Source organism: Cyprinodon variegatus, unplaced genomic scaffold (genome assembly GCF_000732505.1).
Source record: "Cyprinodon variegatus isolate N-32 unplaced genomic scaffold, C_variegatus-1.0 Scaffold459, whole genome shotgun sequence".
NCBI lineage: Eukaryota > Metazoa > Chordata > Actinopteri > Cyprinodontiformes > Cyprinodontidae > Cyprinodon > Cyprinodon variegatus.
In genome coordinates, this window is record NW_015150912.1 from 464,824 (window position 1) to 484,076 (window position 19,253).

Consider the following 19,253-nt stretch of genomic DNA (forward strand, 5'->3'; position numbering starts at 1 on the left):
TATAAGTTTTTTTTTGCACTTTAAATAAAAAAAAATATATTAACTTAAAAATGTATTTCATTTTCACCCCCCACCCCACCCACCCAAAAAAAAAAAAAAGTTTAGAAAATGTAATTTCAAAAATATACAGTAGAAAGTCGATGTTATCAGGGTTTTTTGTTCTTTTTTAGTGTTTTTTGTTGTTAAAATATTTTTTCAAAAGTAGAAAATGTTTTTTATTTTACACTTTGTTCTTTAAATTATATCAAGTGTATAAAGTTACAAAGATTCATCACTGTTTAAGGCATAGTTTACAACAAGGGCTATTCAAATATTTTAATATTTTTCCTTTTATTTTTTCAATTTTTAACTGTTTAAAAACAAGTCATCTTTTACTGATATTTAATATTGCAGAAAGGAATACAGAAAAAAAATTAAAAAAGAAAATTTTTGCATTTGAAAATATTTCTTCTGCTTATTTTTTTCCCAATCAGCATCATGATTTTGTTTTTGATTGTCAGCTCCTTTTAACACCTTCCAATAAAGAAAGAGGGAAATGAGGAATTGTTATATATGATGTGAAAATTGTCATAAAAAATATTTTAGATTCTTTTGTGTTAAATTTATAAGAGTAATAGCTTTACGCTTTCTTACAAAAAATGCAACAAGGAATATAAAGTTTAATAAACGAAGCCTAATAAGCTTCTATTTAAATTTTATTGTTTCGTCTGTATTTTAACAAAAAATTCCAGAACAATTGACAGATAGTCCAATAAGCCTTTAAATCTATAATCCTGATCCACTAACATCCAATAATAGGCATTTTTTCAAAACAAACACTTAAAAAAATTCTAAACAGACAAAACTTGCTCTGGAAAGGGTCTCTTTAAATTTCCCTCCACTGTTAGCTGGAGTGGAGCTGCAGTGCCTGATCACATTAAGGGTTAAGTAAAATCCGCCCTATAGCTTCCTTTTATCAGTTCCCTGATGCAAAAACAATATTTAGATGCAACCAGGTAGTTGATAAAACAACCCTTTTGCCCTTGATGAGCACTACAAAACCATTATCAGTATAAGATATATATGGAACATCCCTCCTGCGCATGTCTCCTGTCCTCCATTTTGTGTTGAAAGCTTTTCTGCTCATGCAACCATTTCATGAACCTGAAGCCTTCTTCTCCTGCCCGCAGATTTGGAAAGATTGTTCATTTAGACTCTGGTTAATTCCTGTGTTAAATTTACTCGCAGTAGGATGAAAAATAAAAACACAGGCTGCTGATTCCAGCCCTTTGATCTGAAACCAGGGATCATTTCCAATGCAAACACAATACAGTGATAACCCTGAAACGTAGTGATGTTCTGCACCTTGCAGGGATTCTTTCTTACTCCTCATTTTCGTCCCTGGATTGTCAGACAGAGAGCAGAAAGCAGTGGTCACGGTCCACCGCTGAAGGATGACAAGCGGGGTCAGAGGTCAGGTTGTGTTAATAGGATGTGATGTGCTTCTCTGGGACCCAGCTCCCTTGAGGGATCACCCCTTAATCGGTAATAGTTAATGTGTTCGTAATCTTTACCTTCTTAAAGCAAACAGCAGCAGAGAAGTGAATGGGCCTGCTTAGCCTCCCATGTAACACTTTTGACCCCGGGGTCACGGCCTTTGTTCCTTGCTCGATGGGGAGTGCCCCCAGAGGTCTCAAGTGCAATAGAGAAGTCGTTTAGACACGTGCAGGGCTTAACCAAGACCACCGCACTTTGTGCTCCCGTTCCTAGAAAGTAGTATCTGCGGTTAACTTTTATCCCCCCTGAGTGAGAATTGTGTGCTTTTATGATCCATATATGTTTAGATGTAGATTTGGTAGTGGTGGGATTTATTTCATCACCTGTGAAATAAATATAGCTCCTATTTCACTCAGTTTATATTGTTTTATTTGGAAAAAGAACTTTTAATGTTGTTACCTATTGCTAAAAGGAAAAAAATCTATTTTCTTTAACTGTTTAGAGTGATTCCCCTGATAGTAAAGGAGAGCATATTAAATAAAAATTAGAATACCATCACATGAGAATCATTATGTCTTTTATTTTTTGCAAAAAATATTTCCTTTAGTAAAACGTAGCATTTAAAACACTTATTTTTTTCCTTTGATACAATCTTATGATTCATAGTTTTTTATATTTAATGTTATTTAATTTGTCCTCGTATTTTTAATTGCATAAACACAATTTTAAACAGTTGTTTGACCTCTTTTTTTAAATAAATTATAGCAATTATGTTCTTTTTTGTATTATCGCAGTTGTCATTTACGGGCTATGACGTGGCTTTTACTGTCTTTTTATTTCATGTTGCTTTTTCTGGTAATATATATTTACATATATATATATATTCTATCATTATTGTTATGTGGAGCAGTTGCGTGTTTGATTTTTTGTTATTTTATACTAGGAATACAATAACGTAAAGTTGCAAAAAATGCATTTGTTGTAAGATCTCTTTGAAAAAATATGTTATTCCCTGTGGGATTATTATCAATTAGAGATGTCTATACAGGGCATGATGAATAACTTGGATGAGCTTCAGAGGAGCGACATAGAAAAACACCGTGGTGAGAGCTGGCAAGGGACCAAAACCCAAAACTCTATCCTCAGATGAACTTCATGCTGCTGTAAAGTGCAGCCTGCAGACTAAGCAAAACATCCAAAAAGTTGTCCTCCTTATATCTCCATCATTTAAACCTGCATAATCCTTTTTATCATCCCTTTTTTTATTATTTTGAGTTCCCTAACATATATACACATGACAGCTTTATACGTCGAGACCATAATGAAGTCATGGATTTTTCAATTGGCTGAAACTCATGGCGAGATGTGACGTATTCCTGTACTCCTTTCTAAAAGCAGTGTATAAATTGTGCTTGTGTAGAAGTCCAACCGAGCTCGTATCCTATGGATGTGAGGAGGACGGAAAAACAAATGTTTTCTCTCTGCCACATTTCCTTTAAACGATGCAATTGTTTGTCTCTTGTTTTACCTCATATCTTCGTGTGTATTCGCAGAAAGAATTTAAGCATAGAAAAGTGCAAAGGGAGGTGTTGTGATTTCTGCAGTGAGAACGAACCGGGGAGGTGGGGGTGCATGGAAAGCAGCCCCTTTGCAGACAGTAGCAGCCATGTTTGAAAAATCGACTTGAGCTCGAGCCCTACTAAAGAGCTCAGCACCCTTCAACACCAACACAAAGTTTTCACAGCATAAAGAGTAAGAAAAAGTTGAACCCCCACCTTTTTATTTTCCTCTCATTGTCTCTGCAAGGCATGCAGTCCCTGCTTGCCCTCCCAGCAGTTTAGAAAGCAGAAATGAAATCAGTATAGTTCCTCTGTAACAGACTCTTTTACAAGTCTCCTCCTTTTCCTCTCCATATAGAAGCTGGTCCCGTTCAAGGCCGAAGGGAAGGGGAAAAAAAAGTTTGAGCCCGAGCTCTGCCCTTTCGCAGTGTTTTTAGAAGCGGAGCCAAAAGAGGCAGGAAGTTGTTGTACAATAGCGTTACAGTAATCTAGCACAAAATGGAAAAAGCACCCCAAAAAAAGAGCTGATGGAGGAGAGAAGGTGAAAGAACAGGCAGGAGGAGAGGGAGGGACAGAAGGGCTAGCATGTGTGAGAGCAAAGAATGATCAATACAGACTAAGATGGTGGAAGCAGCCCATGCTTTCTTTTACCCCCCGCCTTTCTTTTACCCCTTTCTGTGGTTCACCCACTCCTCATGTAAATCAGTGCAGAAAAATTATTTATGTAGACCTACTTCTCTATCTCAGAAGGGGCTGATTGGTTTCACCCCCAAAAGGTGCTTCATTGAATTTTTTCTGAACTTTTTAAACCTTTGGACCCCGGGAGGTGGGGGTGCTGGGTGCTGGACAGCTGCTGTTTGTCCTCAAGAAAATAAAACAGCAAAAAAAAGATAAATTAAAAAGGAATAGTTATGATTTTTACTATGTGCCTGAAGAGGTGCAAGAAGGGTTTCATTTTGTGACAGAGAATAGGTCAGGCAGTACAGGATGGGGGGGTGTAATGAGAAGGAGGAGGCTCTTATCCAGAGCAACATTCCTGGGCACATGTTACTGAAATTAACCTTCTCCATGCTTGCAAGTCATTTTTCTGCCAATATATTTGGTTGTTCGCGCTAAAAGAATGATTATAAAAAGGAAAGCATGAGGCCGTCCGATTCATGAGTTTAAGCAACAAGAACTTCACCATATGAGACGAGGTTAAGAATTCAGGCTCTGAGAAGGGTTACTGGTTTCACAGATCCCTCCACCGTGCATCTTCTCCCCCTGTTTATTTATTCCCCTTCCTTTTCCCTCCACAAGTTGATATACAGTAAGGCAGAGGTACTGTATCATGTATCCCAGAAGGAGTGGGAGCACTGCGCCTGCGTACTGATGGAGTCCCTCCCACATCCAGACTCTGCCCCTCTCTCTCTCTCTCCTATTATATCTACATGTCCCAACCCTTCTTATTCTCCCTCCCCCTCCCTTTCTACCTCCTCCTCCTCAGTGCAAATACAGTTCCTTGCAGTGTTGGACATGTGATGAAAAAGTGACGGCTTTGCGCACTCCGCTGTGCCTTCTATTTCATCATCAGTGGAGCCCCCTCTCGCTTTCTCCTCCCCTCTCTCTCTCTCTCTCCTTTTTCCACCCCTCGTCTTTCTTCTTCCCCTTTTTCATTTGCTCCTATCGTTCTGCTTCAGCTTCACACAAGGGGGAGACTTAAGCTTTGCGAGGGAAAAAGAGAGATGGAAAAAAGTGCTGCTGTTTCTCCAGTCAGGGCCTCCCTGTAGCCCGCCCTTCCATAGCTGGACTGCTTTTTCTTTTTTTTTCTTTTTTTTCCCTCACTACTAGCTGGATTTTAACCCTCTGCTTCCAACTAGCTGCACAGCAGCAGCTCTGCAAAACCAGGCAACAAGTTGATATTTTAAAGGGCCTTTCACCTTAATTTCGTCACATAGATTTTTGCATGTCTTCGGATTCATGTTTTTACGCCGTTAATTTTCATATTCTTTTTAAAACAAATGAATGAAATGTTCTAACTTTTTGCGTAGTATTTCTTAGCTTCCGCTGTTTTCTTTTGGATTGATTTAAACTTTTTTTCTTTTTGGGGGAGTTAAATCTGTTTCTACGTTGGATAAGAGACCTGGGCGCCATTTCGGGTAACCTGTTTGCGGTAGGGTCGTGGTCTGGACAACCACTGTGAATGGCAACAAGAGCCTGTGTGTCTAAAGATGGTTGTACGTTTCTGTTTTAAAAGAATTGTCCAAGATCAGCAATTTTGACATGCATGGACTTCCGTACCATGTTTTTTTTTTCCGTCAGTTTTCCCCTTATTTCCTTTGCATGTCTTACCGTAATCTACCCCTCTGTGTCTCCCACTTACCCTCTTTACTTCTCTGACTAAAGAGAATGAGTGAAGAGCCGATCTAAAGCACTTTCTGGGACAGGTACCAACTCCGGACAAAATAAATTTCAACTCGATAACAGAGAAAATACATTTTGAGTCTAAAAAATTAGAATTATGCATCAGAGTATTCCTCGTTTTACATGCTGTGTCCTTTGAATGGAACAGTTATTATTGTGTGATTCTATTTATTGTTAAAAGAGTAAATGTAATACTTAGACACTTTTATTTAAAGTGAAGACATCTGATTCAGGGCACAGGGTGTGATGAGGGAGCATATAGAAAGCTGAATTATTCATGCGCTCAGCCGAGGCTGGGACTGAACCCCCTGTGCTATTTGCATGCATCAGACATGCTGTATGCCTGTTTGCTAACATTTCTCATTGAAGGACTTCATAAGCAGCAGACTAGTTGAGCTGGAGAATTGCAGGGGTCCAGATTGCCTTTCAATGTCTCAGGCCTTGCACAGCCTGGACCCTTTTTTCAGACGGGCTAACTACGCATACTTAGGGAGCAGAGACTGTGGCCGAATAAGGCAGTGAGCGCCCGCTTGTTGGGACTGTCCCCCCGAGCTATAGCCTGAGCTTAAGGCTGAGGCTCAACTGTAAATTGGACAGTCTGAGAGAGATATAACCGGGTTCCCCAAACAGCACTGAATGGGAGCTCATAGCTTTCTCCTCTTCCTAACAGAGATATGAATCTACAGGGGGAAGAGCTGGCGAAATTCATCCTGAGCACACATTAATTGCCTTGCTTTGAAGAAACTGTGAGTACTTTGTCTTTTATGCTTAGTGTTATGTCTGTTTGACATCCATTTGTCTGTTTTCATTTCGGCGCAGCCCATGCGACATGAAGTTTAAATGATTTCTCATCAATTCAAACTTTTTTTTTTTTAACAAAAGCTGGTGCATTTCAGTCCAAGCACATTTTAAAAACACACATAACTGCAAATAAGGCACACTAACTACTCATTGCCATTTACTTTGAACAATTTTACGCCACCGTTTTGTCTTCTTAAAGAAATAATAATTTCATTATGCATAAGTAAAATTAAATGAATGAGTATTGGGCATCTGTGAAAGGTGAAAGGTCATAGTTGTGAGAAGGAATTTTATTTGAGTGATGCGGATCAAGCTCAGGATGCAGTCTACAATTTGAAGAGAAGTACAAAATGTGCTGATCAGTTCAGTTGGTTTGTGGCTTTTCGGGATGCAATTCTAACGAGAATATTTACTTAATATTTACTAACATCTGTTCTGTGCACCATATTACTTTGTATAGAGAGATTTTTTTTTTCTTTTAAATAATAATTTAAACACCAAATCAGCGTTCATGTGTGTGTTTGTCTGTGTGGGTGTGTGTGGGTGGATAGGTGGGTGGGTTGGACTGATGGGTTGATCTATATATTTGATGCAAGATTTAAAGATAAATATCAATATTAGCTGAATTTTGTGGCAACTAATTAAGTATACTCTAAAAACAAATATATATTGAGTATTCTGTGCATTAGTTATAGATCTGACTGAACAATTTGAACTAAATATATATTTTTAGATTATGATTTTATATTTTTTGCAGTGTGTATTTGCAGATTTGTTATATATGTTTCCAGAGAGTAGGGCATGTTTCTCATCAAGCCGGATTTGTAGGTTTCTTTAAATATTTGAGATTTAAAATTTCTGAGTTTCTATTCCATCAACTTTTCTTGTGTATATTTTACATTAGTTCATTACTGCTCTGTGATTCTTACAGTACATAAACATCGAAGTTGTTGTGTTGTAGTGCCAAACGTAGCAGAAGACATCCCTGAAGGACAAACCTGGGCTGACGTCACCCAAAGCTTTTTCAGGGGAATTCAAGCTTTTCGTAGATCGCTATGTGATTGTGCTAAATGCATCTCGGTGTTAGCTCTGCTTAAGTAGCTGTGGGCAGAAATCAGAGTATCACAGTACTCCACCCCTCAGGCCTTTTTTGGCTGTTAATGGCACGATCCCAGAAGAGGTTTGCATGTAGAGAGGCAAATGGTAGGTTGCTGAGTGGTTTCAGTGTTTGCCCTTTTCAGAATCTACCTGACGAAGAGAATAGCTTGCTTTAGCCAACCCTGAGGTTTTTTTTTGTTTTTTTTTCTTTGCACAACAGCTAACTTTGGATTAATTTAATCAAAGAATATGCATGACAAAACACAAAAGCACAAATTCACAGGCAATTTTTTTTATATACAAAGTGTTTTTTTATATGATTAATTAATCCAATCCAATAGTTGCTTCTGTTTGCAGCCTTTCGGGGACTGACCCCAGTCATCATCAGTCAGCCATTTTATTCTTCAATCCGCAAAACCTGTTTTGTTATTTTGTGTATTTTCCAAAAAACTGCTTTTGCATAATACACGCTGCGAAAAAACTGACATTAAAGCGAAGGCTATTGATTGTTGAACTTGAACCTGAAGTAGACTTTAACCTTGAACTTGAACTGGGATTCTGTTCTCTATTAGAATTTTTACCATTTGCCGAAAAGAAACATTATAAATGTTCAAATTTAAATCCAACCTTAAAAAAATCTGTAAAAAAAAAGAGCATAGTTAATCAATAAATCTTAGTTTGTAAAACAAAGAAACGTGTTAAAAATGTACAACACACTTAATGTAAAAAGATATATCCGCCACTTCTTTTTGTTCCTTAATTCTTTCAAGTTGCTTTTTCGGTTAGGCCAATAAATAAAATTTTAACATTTGTTATTATATTTTTATCGTGAATTTTCAGATATTTATAATGTTAATAAAAATTAATAGGCCCTCTTTGGGTGCCTAAATTAGGATGAAAATTAGATAATTGTTTTTCCTTGAGACTACTTATTAAACTTTGAGATATTTGTTTGGGAAAGGGTTAATATACTAATAGTTATGTCTAATTAATTTATTTATTTGCATTTATATATTTATATATATGGTGTGTGTTTGGGGGGGGCTGTCTTGTTTTACCATTGTTTACAATGTAGAGGAAATATTTTGTAAAATATCCTACATGTATATATGGGGACATTCAATTGTTCCCCATTTGGTAAAGTTCTGTTCTTTGAGTTGGGTTTAGGTTTAGGACTAAGGTGTGAATTCAGTTCAGGTTAGGGTTAGGTATATGTTCGTAATAGTTAGGATTAGGGTAAGTCAAAGAAATGTACCCATACATCATGAAAACAAAGCAGTGTGTGTGTGTGGGTGTATGTGGGTGTTTATGTTGCATGAATGTTTTTTGATTTAATGATGTCTGAGAAGGATTTTCATATATTTATCTGTAAGTTATAATTAACTTATAGAGCATTCTCTAATAAACTCTCTTTCTCATTTATTTTCTTTACTTTTGCAAATGTACTCCTAAGTAATTAGACTAAAGCTGTAATATCACAGCACATGTGCTTAGTTTAAAAAAAATTATATTAATTTCACATAGCTTTTTGCAAAAGATAATTAAAAAAAAAATACACTTCAGTTTCAGAATCAAAAATGTCAAATATATGTCTTGTATTTTTAAATATTCCCATGTTGTGCAGTTGCTCTGTGTTTATGCAGCTATGCACTGTCGATGTATTTGAACCAGTGTCTCAAGCAGAAAAAAGCCATCATTGCTGTGTTGGTTTATAGATAAAAAGGCTTTATCATTGATTCTTTCTGCTGTATTTAATATGCTCTTGACATTAAATCCAGAGTCGAATTGTAAAGATAAAGGAAAATGCTTTAAATGTGAAGGTTTTAATTTCTAAATGAAACTTGGGTTTTTATTACCGGCATTTCTTAACTTATAGTAAGAAAATGAGCTTTCTCTTTAAGATAATTTAGCACAGATTTTTACATCTAAAGATCATCCACTGCTTCTGAAAAGGATATTAATCTACAAGCCATATAAAAATGATACTATTTGCAACTAAATTAAATTTAAAAAGTCTCAATTTTTATATGGGTTTAGTTATAGATGAGATAAATTGAAGAACAGAAAGAAAAATCGGAAAACACAAAGCTGGATTTTAGGGCCAGAAAATGCAGCAAGGCCAGTTTTTTCATTCTTATACTTTTTTATTCTATCATATAGATCACTGCTGCAGCTACTTGAAGGCCTTTTCCTTTTCTTTTTCTGTAGAGATTGTTAAACCTGCTGTGAAACTACAGTTCAAATATCTTTTGCTCCAGTCCACTCAGATCAGGTCTACATGGAGGAGACAAGCCAGACCCCCTCTCCCTGCGTACCCTTCTGCACTGGGAATGTGGGGAAAGCTGATGAGTGGATCTACAGTGGCCACTATCGGCTGCAGTGGATCATTCCCAACATATACTGGGCCAGTCAGAATGGATGGGAGAAAGGAAATACAGTGGGGGGCTAAAGGTCAATACGCCAACAACTCATTGATGTTGCTTTTATGCAAAACCGCTTATTTATTTTAGAGAAAAAAACTAAAATTTTAACTGTTCACTTAACTTTTTTTTACCAATCTCTGTTAGTCCGTTTGTTGTTTTTTTTCCCCTATATATGGAAGCCATTCACGGCTGCTTGAGGCTATTTTATTCCCCCAGTGTTAATCAGTGTGTCAGCTGGGAGTGTCATGTGTAATTTATCCTGAAAACCACAGTAACTCCGCAGAGACGGCGCGCGCGGTCATAATGACATAATATTGGACTGGAGGAGAGTTTCAGGGTGACAGATGTGGATTTTCCTGCCCCATACCTATCCCTCTTTCCCTCCATAAGCTCTGAAACAAGACCTGTCTGACTTTCAAACGGGCCCCTACTTTACATCATGACCTCAGTAACTTAAGTGAGGTCAAGGCGTTTGTGGTTTTTCACCCCCTCCCTAGCTCATTTGACCTAGCCTTATTATGTTACCTACTTGATAAAGCAAGGATTTGAACGTCTAAACAAATTTTCTCTCTGCACTTCTGTTGATTATTTGTATTTAAATGCATGTGACGTGACGTCACAAGTCTGTTCCTTTCAGCACTTATCGCCTGGACAGATACTTTATGTACCTGCCAGGTAAAGCGACATTCCAGATAAAACTCAGCTGCACTCACTCAACTTCTTTCTTTTCCAGCACTTGTATATTTCCCAAGTTTTTGGCCGCCGTTGTCGCCAAGGCAATTAAGTTGGAGAGAAAAAAATTGCAAAATCAGCAACATATTTCAACATGAAGGTAGAACTGGAAGTGTTGAAAAGGCTCGTCTGCAACTCCTCAGCTATCAAAATGCTTTTCAGCCCCCCCTCTCTGAGTTCACTTCCACTTCATCACTCTCTTACTGTTCATCAACAAAGAGCTAAATGATCTTGGCTGCATTTGTAGAAAATGCACACAAGGGGATTTTGGATTTCTTATTGATGCTCATTTTTGTAGATGTTTTTGACCGACTTCCACCGTGTAACTCAGTACTCAAGTAATGATGGGATTTTAAAGTCAAAGAAGCAAAACCAAAGCATTTATATTTTATTTATGGAAAAATCCTTTATATCATGCCTTGCCAAAGCAATTCCACCTTTAAAAAAATTAAAAGCTGAAGGAAACACATTTTATTATGTTATTTCTCCACTGCAGCACATCAATGTATTTCTCTACCACACAAGAAAACCTGTTCTTTCCAGAATCAATCAAGAAAAAGAAAAGATCGTTATTATTGATTTTATTTTTTTTCTGCAATTGTTTTATCTTATGAGACATTTTATTGTTTTTAATTGTAGGCCACAATGGGTTTAGTAATGGTTCAACATATTCCGTAATTAAAGCTTAAATAACAATATGTTTGTTGACGGTGGAACTGGCTGGTCCTGAAAGAGTGAAAGAAAACTAACTCTGCAGATCAACCTGACGACCACCATGTTTTTCCATTCTGTGAAACATGGTGGCACTCTCACAATGTGAGATTGTGAGAATTTTAGGCAGCAAAGGGAAGCTGGTTTGACAAAATAACATGATTAATGTGGGAAATTGTCTTTACTGACATGCAAATAGGCAGTTTTGGCCTTCACAGGAAAATTTGTCTAGAGCTACAAAATCTGTAAATTAAAAGGAAAATGTTACTCCAGCAATATAACTTCCTAGTTTTACAACAAAGAAAAATATGTACATATAAAAGAGAACAAAAACAACAAGCTTGAAAATAAATGAATAAAAGAGAAAAATAAGCCCTGTAGCACCAGCGCTGTTCTGATATGGAAATACTATGCAAAGTTAAAATAAAAAGATACAACTGGTTTTATTATACTTATAGTAAAAAAAAAAAACAGTTAATTCTTTATCACTATTGGCCAGTATAATAGAGGCCCACTGTGAAGGGCCTAAACAGTCACATTGACCCTGGGTTTAGATCACATTCGTTTCATGTCTCAGAAGAAACCATTTAGATCATTAACACGTTTTTAATCAAGTGCTTTCTCTATTCAAACTGAATGAGCTTGAGTTATTTCACAACAAATAAAGGGCAAAACAATATCCATGCAATGATGGTAGAAACACCACAGGAAGGTGGTTTGACACAGATTCAACTCATGTGCTGAACAATTATTTCTTTTACAGATTAATATTTGTAAAGGAAAAAAAACAACCTGAAAATCGTGTATCCCTTTTTTAGTCACTTAATATAGCATGGGCGTGAGTACAGTACTTCTGCCAGGTGCTGAAAAAGTTGTGCTCTTGTACAGTGCCTTGTAATATAAACCAAAATACTGCAGATTATTATCTCCACTCATATTGACCTCATGAGTCACCAACATGCGTGTACTTACAAACAACACACCCACACTCGCACAGCGACTGCCCAGATCCGACGTCAATCTGCCTTTGGTGTGCGAGAGGAGTTGGGTTACTCACCAGCACACAAACATGTGCTGGGACAGATCCAAGGCAGGGCCTGTAATTACAAATGTTAGACATAAAATATAAAGGATGTGTCCCTGGCAAGGTCCCGCGCAGAGATTAGTGTCCTCATAGGGAATTATCGCTCCTCAGCAGCCGCCAAAAATGAGTGAAGCCTTTTAATTGGCACAATCCTCCTGGAGGACAGTGCCTATGTATCTCTTTGTCCTCCATCACGCTCCTTTTTGTTTTCTGCTGCCTGAGATACAGATGGATGACTAACCACCTCTTGTTTTATTATGACGCTCCACCTCCACAAGACTGTGCTCTATGCATGAAATTGGCATGAGCCGCCTCGTACCTTAACGCCAAGCAGCCTGTATGTGGCCCAATGTGCAAACCGGGTCATGGTGTCTTATATGTTTAATAAGGTATTTTTTATGCTCACAAGTACACGCAGATGCTCTGCTTCGCCCACACACATGACACCTTAGGCTTTCAGTAATCCGGTGTACAACCGCACGTTATCCAGCTAGTGGGTGATTCTGGGCAAGGCCAAGGCCTGGCTGGGGCTGGTGTGTTGGTGTCGGTTAAGCATACGGCACTTATAGCGGTGCATGGGCAGGCTGAGAGGTTGCAGCATGTTGCATGATTGGCTAATGAGGTTCCCCAGCCAGGCAAAGCTGGGGGGCTGAGCTTATTAGTAAACAGACCATGAAGAAGAAAACGCCAAAGCCCTCTACTCCTGCTTGAGGCTCTCTAGCATGTTATCAAACCGGCTATTATTTCTGCACATTGGTCCTATTTTAATGTTTCTCTCGGAACTGTAAATTCTATTTCTATTTCTCTCCTTTTTATAGGTGCTACGGTGGAGTTGAAGCCTCTGACGGTAACAATTTCCCAGTGAGTGACATTCTGCACAGTCCAAAGGAACACTGTAAGTACTGTAATGTCACATCAACCTGATATACTGTTCGCATTACGTATGGACCTATCAAGCTATCCCTGGCCAACATGGATTTCTGTTTTGCTTTTTGTTTAGATCTGAAGCAGTGAATCTGTTTTTTTTCATAAGATCCAGAGTAAAAGTTGTAGTATCTATATTAATGCATCTACATTAACATTTATCAGATCTTAACAAATATGCTTCTGCATTAAAAAAACATACAATCGCGTGATATTCCTAACTTATCACCTTCGTATGTATTGGGATCAAAGGTGTGAAGTTTATCTGTATAGATTTAATGTAAATTTCTTTGACTTCTAGTTTTAATATTACTCCTTGGGGATGTAATTTCAATAGCTTATAAGCAGGGGTGGAAAGTAACGAATTACATTTATTCATGTTACTGTAATTGAGTACTTTTTATGAGTAATTTGTAATTTTCTGAGTAGTTTTTGAAATATGTAATTTTTACTTTTACTCGAGTAAATTTCCACCTAAGTAGTTTTACTTTGCTACATTTAAAACCCCCTCATGTTATTGAGTAAACAACAAAAAAAATACTGATGGTAAAAAAATTAAATACGGCTGGAAATTTAAACCCCCGTGTCACGGAACCAACACTTAATCGCCATTAAAAAAATAGAAGAAGACTTTTGACTTTTAACAGCACTTTATTCACACAATTCAAACATATAAACAATTGATGTAAAAACAAGTATCAGTTAAAATCATTAAATGAGGAGCTTGTTAATAACACTGGGATCCTGTTGCGTTTTAGTTTGATTTCTGGTATCTTTTGGGCATTTAATTTTGTGTGCATTTTGAAAACTTTAAAACGTGATTTAAATATCTTTATTCCTATCATGGTGTTGTCTGTTGGACAGTAGGATTGAAAATAGTTTGCCCTTTATGGTACAGGTTGTGATGTTCTTTAGCCCAGCTGATCTTTAGCAAGTGTGGATGTCCACTGAAAATACGTCTTAAAATCGATTAAAACACCTTGTGGTTAATTCGATTCATGACTCATCCTTTTTTGCATTAAAAACCTTAAAGTAACTAAGTAAATTTTATTCAAATTACATTTTAAATGAAGTATTTTTGTACTTTTACTTGAGTAAATTTTGAGATGGGTAATTTTACTTTGAGTAGAATTTAGGTAAAGTAAAGATACTTTTACTCAATTACAATTTTTTAGTACTCTTTCCACCTCTGCTTATAAGAGACCCTAAAAGAATACACAGCCATTTGTTTATTTAATTGTGAAGTTGAAATATGCTATCAGTTTCAAAAAGGTTTTCAAGCACCCAGGGATCCAGTTGAGTACAACATCTGCAGAAATGTTGCATAAAATTTTGTAATATGCTTATTTTGGTTGCACCTGGGTTGACGGTGTAGCAATGTGCTAATAGTATAAAGCAGGGGTCTTCAACGTTTTCAAAGCCAAGGACCCCCAAACTGATGGCGAGATGGAGAGGGGACCCCCTAATTATATATATTGTATGAAATAGTGTTCTATCAACCTGGTCCTATAGTCACTCTATTAAATATGGAGTCATGTAACGAAAGTAATTCCTCCCTGGGATTATTAAAGTATTTCTGAATCTGATTCCTGGTTGATGGGACAGGTGTTGTGAATGAAACGGTGCCCAGGTTTGAAAGAGCTCCTGTGTGTCGCTGAATGTGTGCATTGATGACTGAAAGACATCTTCTGCCTCCATTTATCTGTTTACTACAGTGTGTTGAATTCATGTTAATGTGGATTTAAAGACATTTTAATTAGTGCAAAAAATTGCAGGAGGGAATATAAAAAAAAGTAATCAACCAAGGCTTTCGCGACCCCCATGCAGCACCTCCGCGGACCCCCTAGGGGTGGCAGACCCCCTGTTGAAGACCTCTGGTATAGAGAAAGTGAGAGCAGGAATCCTCATATGATGCAGTTTTTTGATTTGTGCAGGATATTTTTGGGTTTCCACTAAATCTGGTGATCAGATTCTGAATGCTGTTTGGAATGCACATTCAGATGATGCTGAAGCATTACGGGAGCCTTTATTATGGCATTGTTTCAACCTTTGGTGTTGAACCAAAAGGCAGAGGTGACATGGGTATTTCCAGTAATAGGGTGGAATCTGACTTAAGTATTTATTTTGCTTATCAAAGGAAATGTGTCTAATTTCTGTCTGACTGACAGATCGGTGCATCCCTATCCAAGATATTTTACAGAACAATGTAGAACCTTAGGTCTTGTGTTTAATTTATTGAGATAACATCAGTAATCAGATTTTGTCTTGTTTTATACAAGGTGTCTTGCAGCCTTTTTTCACAGTTTTTTTCTTTTTCCTCTGCGCTTGTATTAGATTAAAGCCAAAATGTCTGGACATTGGCAGCACAGTGCTGGTCGCTTATTAGCGCAGTACATTAAGAAACCAAAACCAACATAATCTTCATAATAAAACACTTCCAATATAATCGTTACCGTCCTGCAGGCATTGTTGAAGTCCTCTCTCTGTGCAATGACACCAATTCTATGAGAAAATGGCTTTCACTGCCAAAGTAGTCAGGTAGTTGGATGAGAGGAATGGAAAGGACAGAGAGAGAAAGAGGGTGCAACTGGACGCTGCATTTAAGTATCAAATTGAAATAAGAGGAGCTGCATGAAGAGCAGAGTAAGAATGCCATCTTTTCCTTCTGTTAAATAAACAAGTAGCTCTGGGCCTGGGGTGTTCTCCATCAGCTGTTCTTTCTGAAATGGGTCAAATGTATAAAGTCCTCCACCGGTTATTATATGTCCCATTTGTTTGCTTTTACCAACCCAAACACCAGACATCATTAAGATGTTGGTTTTTATGCTACATCTTGTCGATACGTCAAAGTCCTGATTTAGTCCAGATAGTGGTTGAAATTGGGGCCATTTGGTCGGTCTGATTTTGTCCCATTTTATTACAATAATAGACTTTGAAAAGATGATGCAAACCGACACTTGGACGTTAATCATGTCGTCTTTTCAAAAAATGTTTGTTCGGTGGGTAAATTTCTAAATGAAATGACATCATCTACCCTGTTTTCAGCCTTAAAAGTCTCTGCATCATATGAACAGAAACCCCCAGCACCGCCTTACAACCATTAACTACATCAACATTATGGAATTCTGTATCCTGCAGGCCTTTTCATTTCATTTCATTCTTATTTCAGTTATGTCATTTGCTTTTTTTTGTTTTTACAATTTCAGGAATAGCTTCACCTTGTATGTTTTAACACGAGTAGAAAAGGAGTACAAAGATGACAAAAGGTATAATATGTGCCCCTTTCTCAAAAGATGGGCTGATGCGCAATTTACTATTTAACTACAAGCCACACTAAAAGGTCATGTTTTGACAAAACAAAAAAACCAAAGCAAAAAAAAAATGGTAATTTCTGTAACAAAATTTAATTGTATATTGTGTCAAAGGCTTTTTTATATCAATAAATTCACCAAGCTTTGCTTATTTTCTATTGCTGTGGTGATATGCTCTGTGAATTTCAATATTGCCAAGGCTATGGACCTGTTTTTTCGAAACCCAAACTGACTCTTATTAAACAAATTGTTATATATATATATATATATATTATTTGGGAAAAAACTGAAATGAAAGACAAATTGAAAATGTGGCATAATGGGTTACTTATACAATCAATAGTTTGTTTTATAATTGTCATATCGATCCCACTGCAGTGAGTTTAAGTCTTGTTCTTTAACTGAGCTACAGCAGATGTGGGCGGAATTCAGATTAATGGGATGCGTACTCCGAAGGCCAGATTCGTAGAACAATCCGAGGTCTGATCGGATTCCAAGGCTCCTCGTTATGCAGCCTACAAATGCTTCCTCCTTTTTGCCCCGATTTGAAGGATGGGTTCCGGTGTGTCCTATGTAGCCTCGGATATTCCATCATTCATTGCGATGCGCAAGCCAGCTGCTCCGTGTGTCATGATTTTACAAAGTTCAGACCCAAAAGCAGAAAACCGAACAGAAACCAGGGAAAAGGATTAACAGGTTTAATTGAAGAGGTTAAAAGGAGGGAGAAGTGTTGCTCTGAACACTGCTCAACCGGAACTGTAAAGTGAGGGCAAGACACAGCGGTTAGTTCAGGATCATTGGGGAATTTGACTTGTGAACTTGGAGAAGAGGATTTGATTGCCGACTCACGTTTCCAGAGAAGTTGTTGAATCCTTGACTCCTGTCTGTGTGCCGTGGTTCCAGTGTTTGTCTGATTCGGTGGAGGGCGGAACAGGTTTTACCCAGAATGCGGTTGTTAGTTGGTGAACGGAGGAACTGACTGCCACTCAGATTTCCTGCGGTACTTGAACGGGTCGTAGTGGAGAATAATCCCTTTCTCAGTGAGAAGCTCAAACGATCTCTTGGGGAAAGTGGATCCAAACCTCCTGATTGAACCCAAGCTCAGTTTGAAGCTCAGTTGATCCTTCCAGGGAGGGAAGGTCCGAGAAATACAGTTTGCAGGATGACTTCCTGCCAAGAGGCAGACAAAAATAAAGTTAAATTTGGGTTGACAAAAAGCTCAGCTTGACTCAGCAAAAACTAAGCTTGGCTAGAGTACCCAGTATTGGCAAACACTCTGGCGTCGAGGTAGTGGCAGTCAGCAGCTTAAGAACACTCCATTTAATGAGGAAACCATCAGCTGGTGTGTGAGGAGGCGGACCAGAACCAGGCACCTCCTGCTGATGAAGGGAGACAAACACAGAAACACAAACACAAAGACAGGAGTCCTGACACTGTGATCAGAGCAAAAAGGTACTTGGCGTCAAACAGTGGTGAATATTAGAATTTCAGTTCGATATAATACAAGTATGTGAATAGTTCCATCTGAAATGATTGAAAATACTTTGTTAAATGGTTACTGAGTCAGATATGTGGCAGGTAAAGTTTGATTATCGAAAGGTTTTATTTGTTATAGTGCGAATGGTTTTGGCTGTAATATAAGGGCAGATTCTAATATATCTGCAGTGTGGGGACTATAAATCTGATATGATTTTTATTTAGTGCTAAGTGCTAAATGCTTTTGCACAATTTGCTTAACTTATTATCTTTTGTTGTAGAATATAAGAGATGCAAATATGCAAATATATTGTTACTGATATCTTTCTACCCCTTTTATATCATTACATTTGCTTTTACTTGTTCGTGCTCCTGGTGGAGGTCGCCTTTATTCCACTCTGTACCCTCATGAGTGTAGTCTTTGTTCACTCTACAATAAATAACATTCCAACTTTATTTTCCATTAAAGAATTTAATCATTTCCATGTCCTTAGATATTGTTCAAGTTATCCATTAGCATCTTGGAGAAGTAATTTTAACTCTTTTAATATGTTTGTTAACCTATTTGTATATATTTTATACTTGCTAGCCACTGCTTGTGTTCTATATTTTAAGAGATCTTCTAATTTTTTTACAACCATTTTTCAATCCTTTAGTAAGCCATGTTTTTTGGTATTTATGTCCCTCTTACATAATAATGGATAGTCCCTGTTATATATTAGCTGATACCGCTCTAGAAACTATCAAAGGCTAAGTTCGCATCTTCTACATGAACTCAATTCCATTCTTCTCTGTGCAGATCATTTCTAAACGCACTGATTGATTCTTCACTTCTTAATCTTACAAACCTTAGCTGTGGATCTTCTATAAGTTTGATGCAACAGTGCTGATAATTTGTAATATAGGTAAATGATCTGAAATATCATTGATCAAAATACCACATTCAACCTCTGCAGTAATATTTCTAAATATATATCTATAAGTGTTACAGTGATTCATGTAGGTCTGGTAATGAGAGGACAACATCCTTTACTATTCCTGTGTATTGCTTTCGTGTAGTCCTGAAATTTGCTGAAATCTGCTTGAAGACTTCTGCAATTTGAACAAATTAATGAAAAAATTCTGTCAGGTGCTTTACAACCTGAAAACTCTTCATCAGAGTAATATTTACATGTTATTTCTATCTGAAAAACTCACACAGAAAGAAAATGATATTTAGAAGAATTTTATTAATACATATATGTTTATATATGTT

The 19,253-nt window shown here is 37.3% G+C and overlaps 1 long non-coding RNA gene across 2 annotated transcripts in view; it reads left to right on the forward strand.

Annotated features, from left to right (window-relative positions):
- Positions 1-4,601: 4,601 nt before the first annotated feature.
- LOC107094040 overlaps positions 4,602-19,253 on the forward strand; it is a 33,344-nt gene continuing 18,692 nt past the window's right edge. Inside the window, exons 1-3 of one of the 2 annotated variants that reach the window (XR_001481648.1) lie at positions 4,602-5,187; positions 6,109-6,184; positions 13,106-13,182. This is a non-coding gene — a long non-coding RNA (uncharacterized LOC107094040). Of the gene's footprint in view, positions 6,185-13,105; positions 13,183-19,253 lie in introns of both variants that reach the window. The other variant, XR_001481647.1, reaches the window with a different exon arrangement.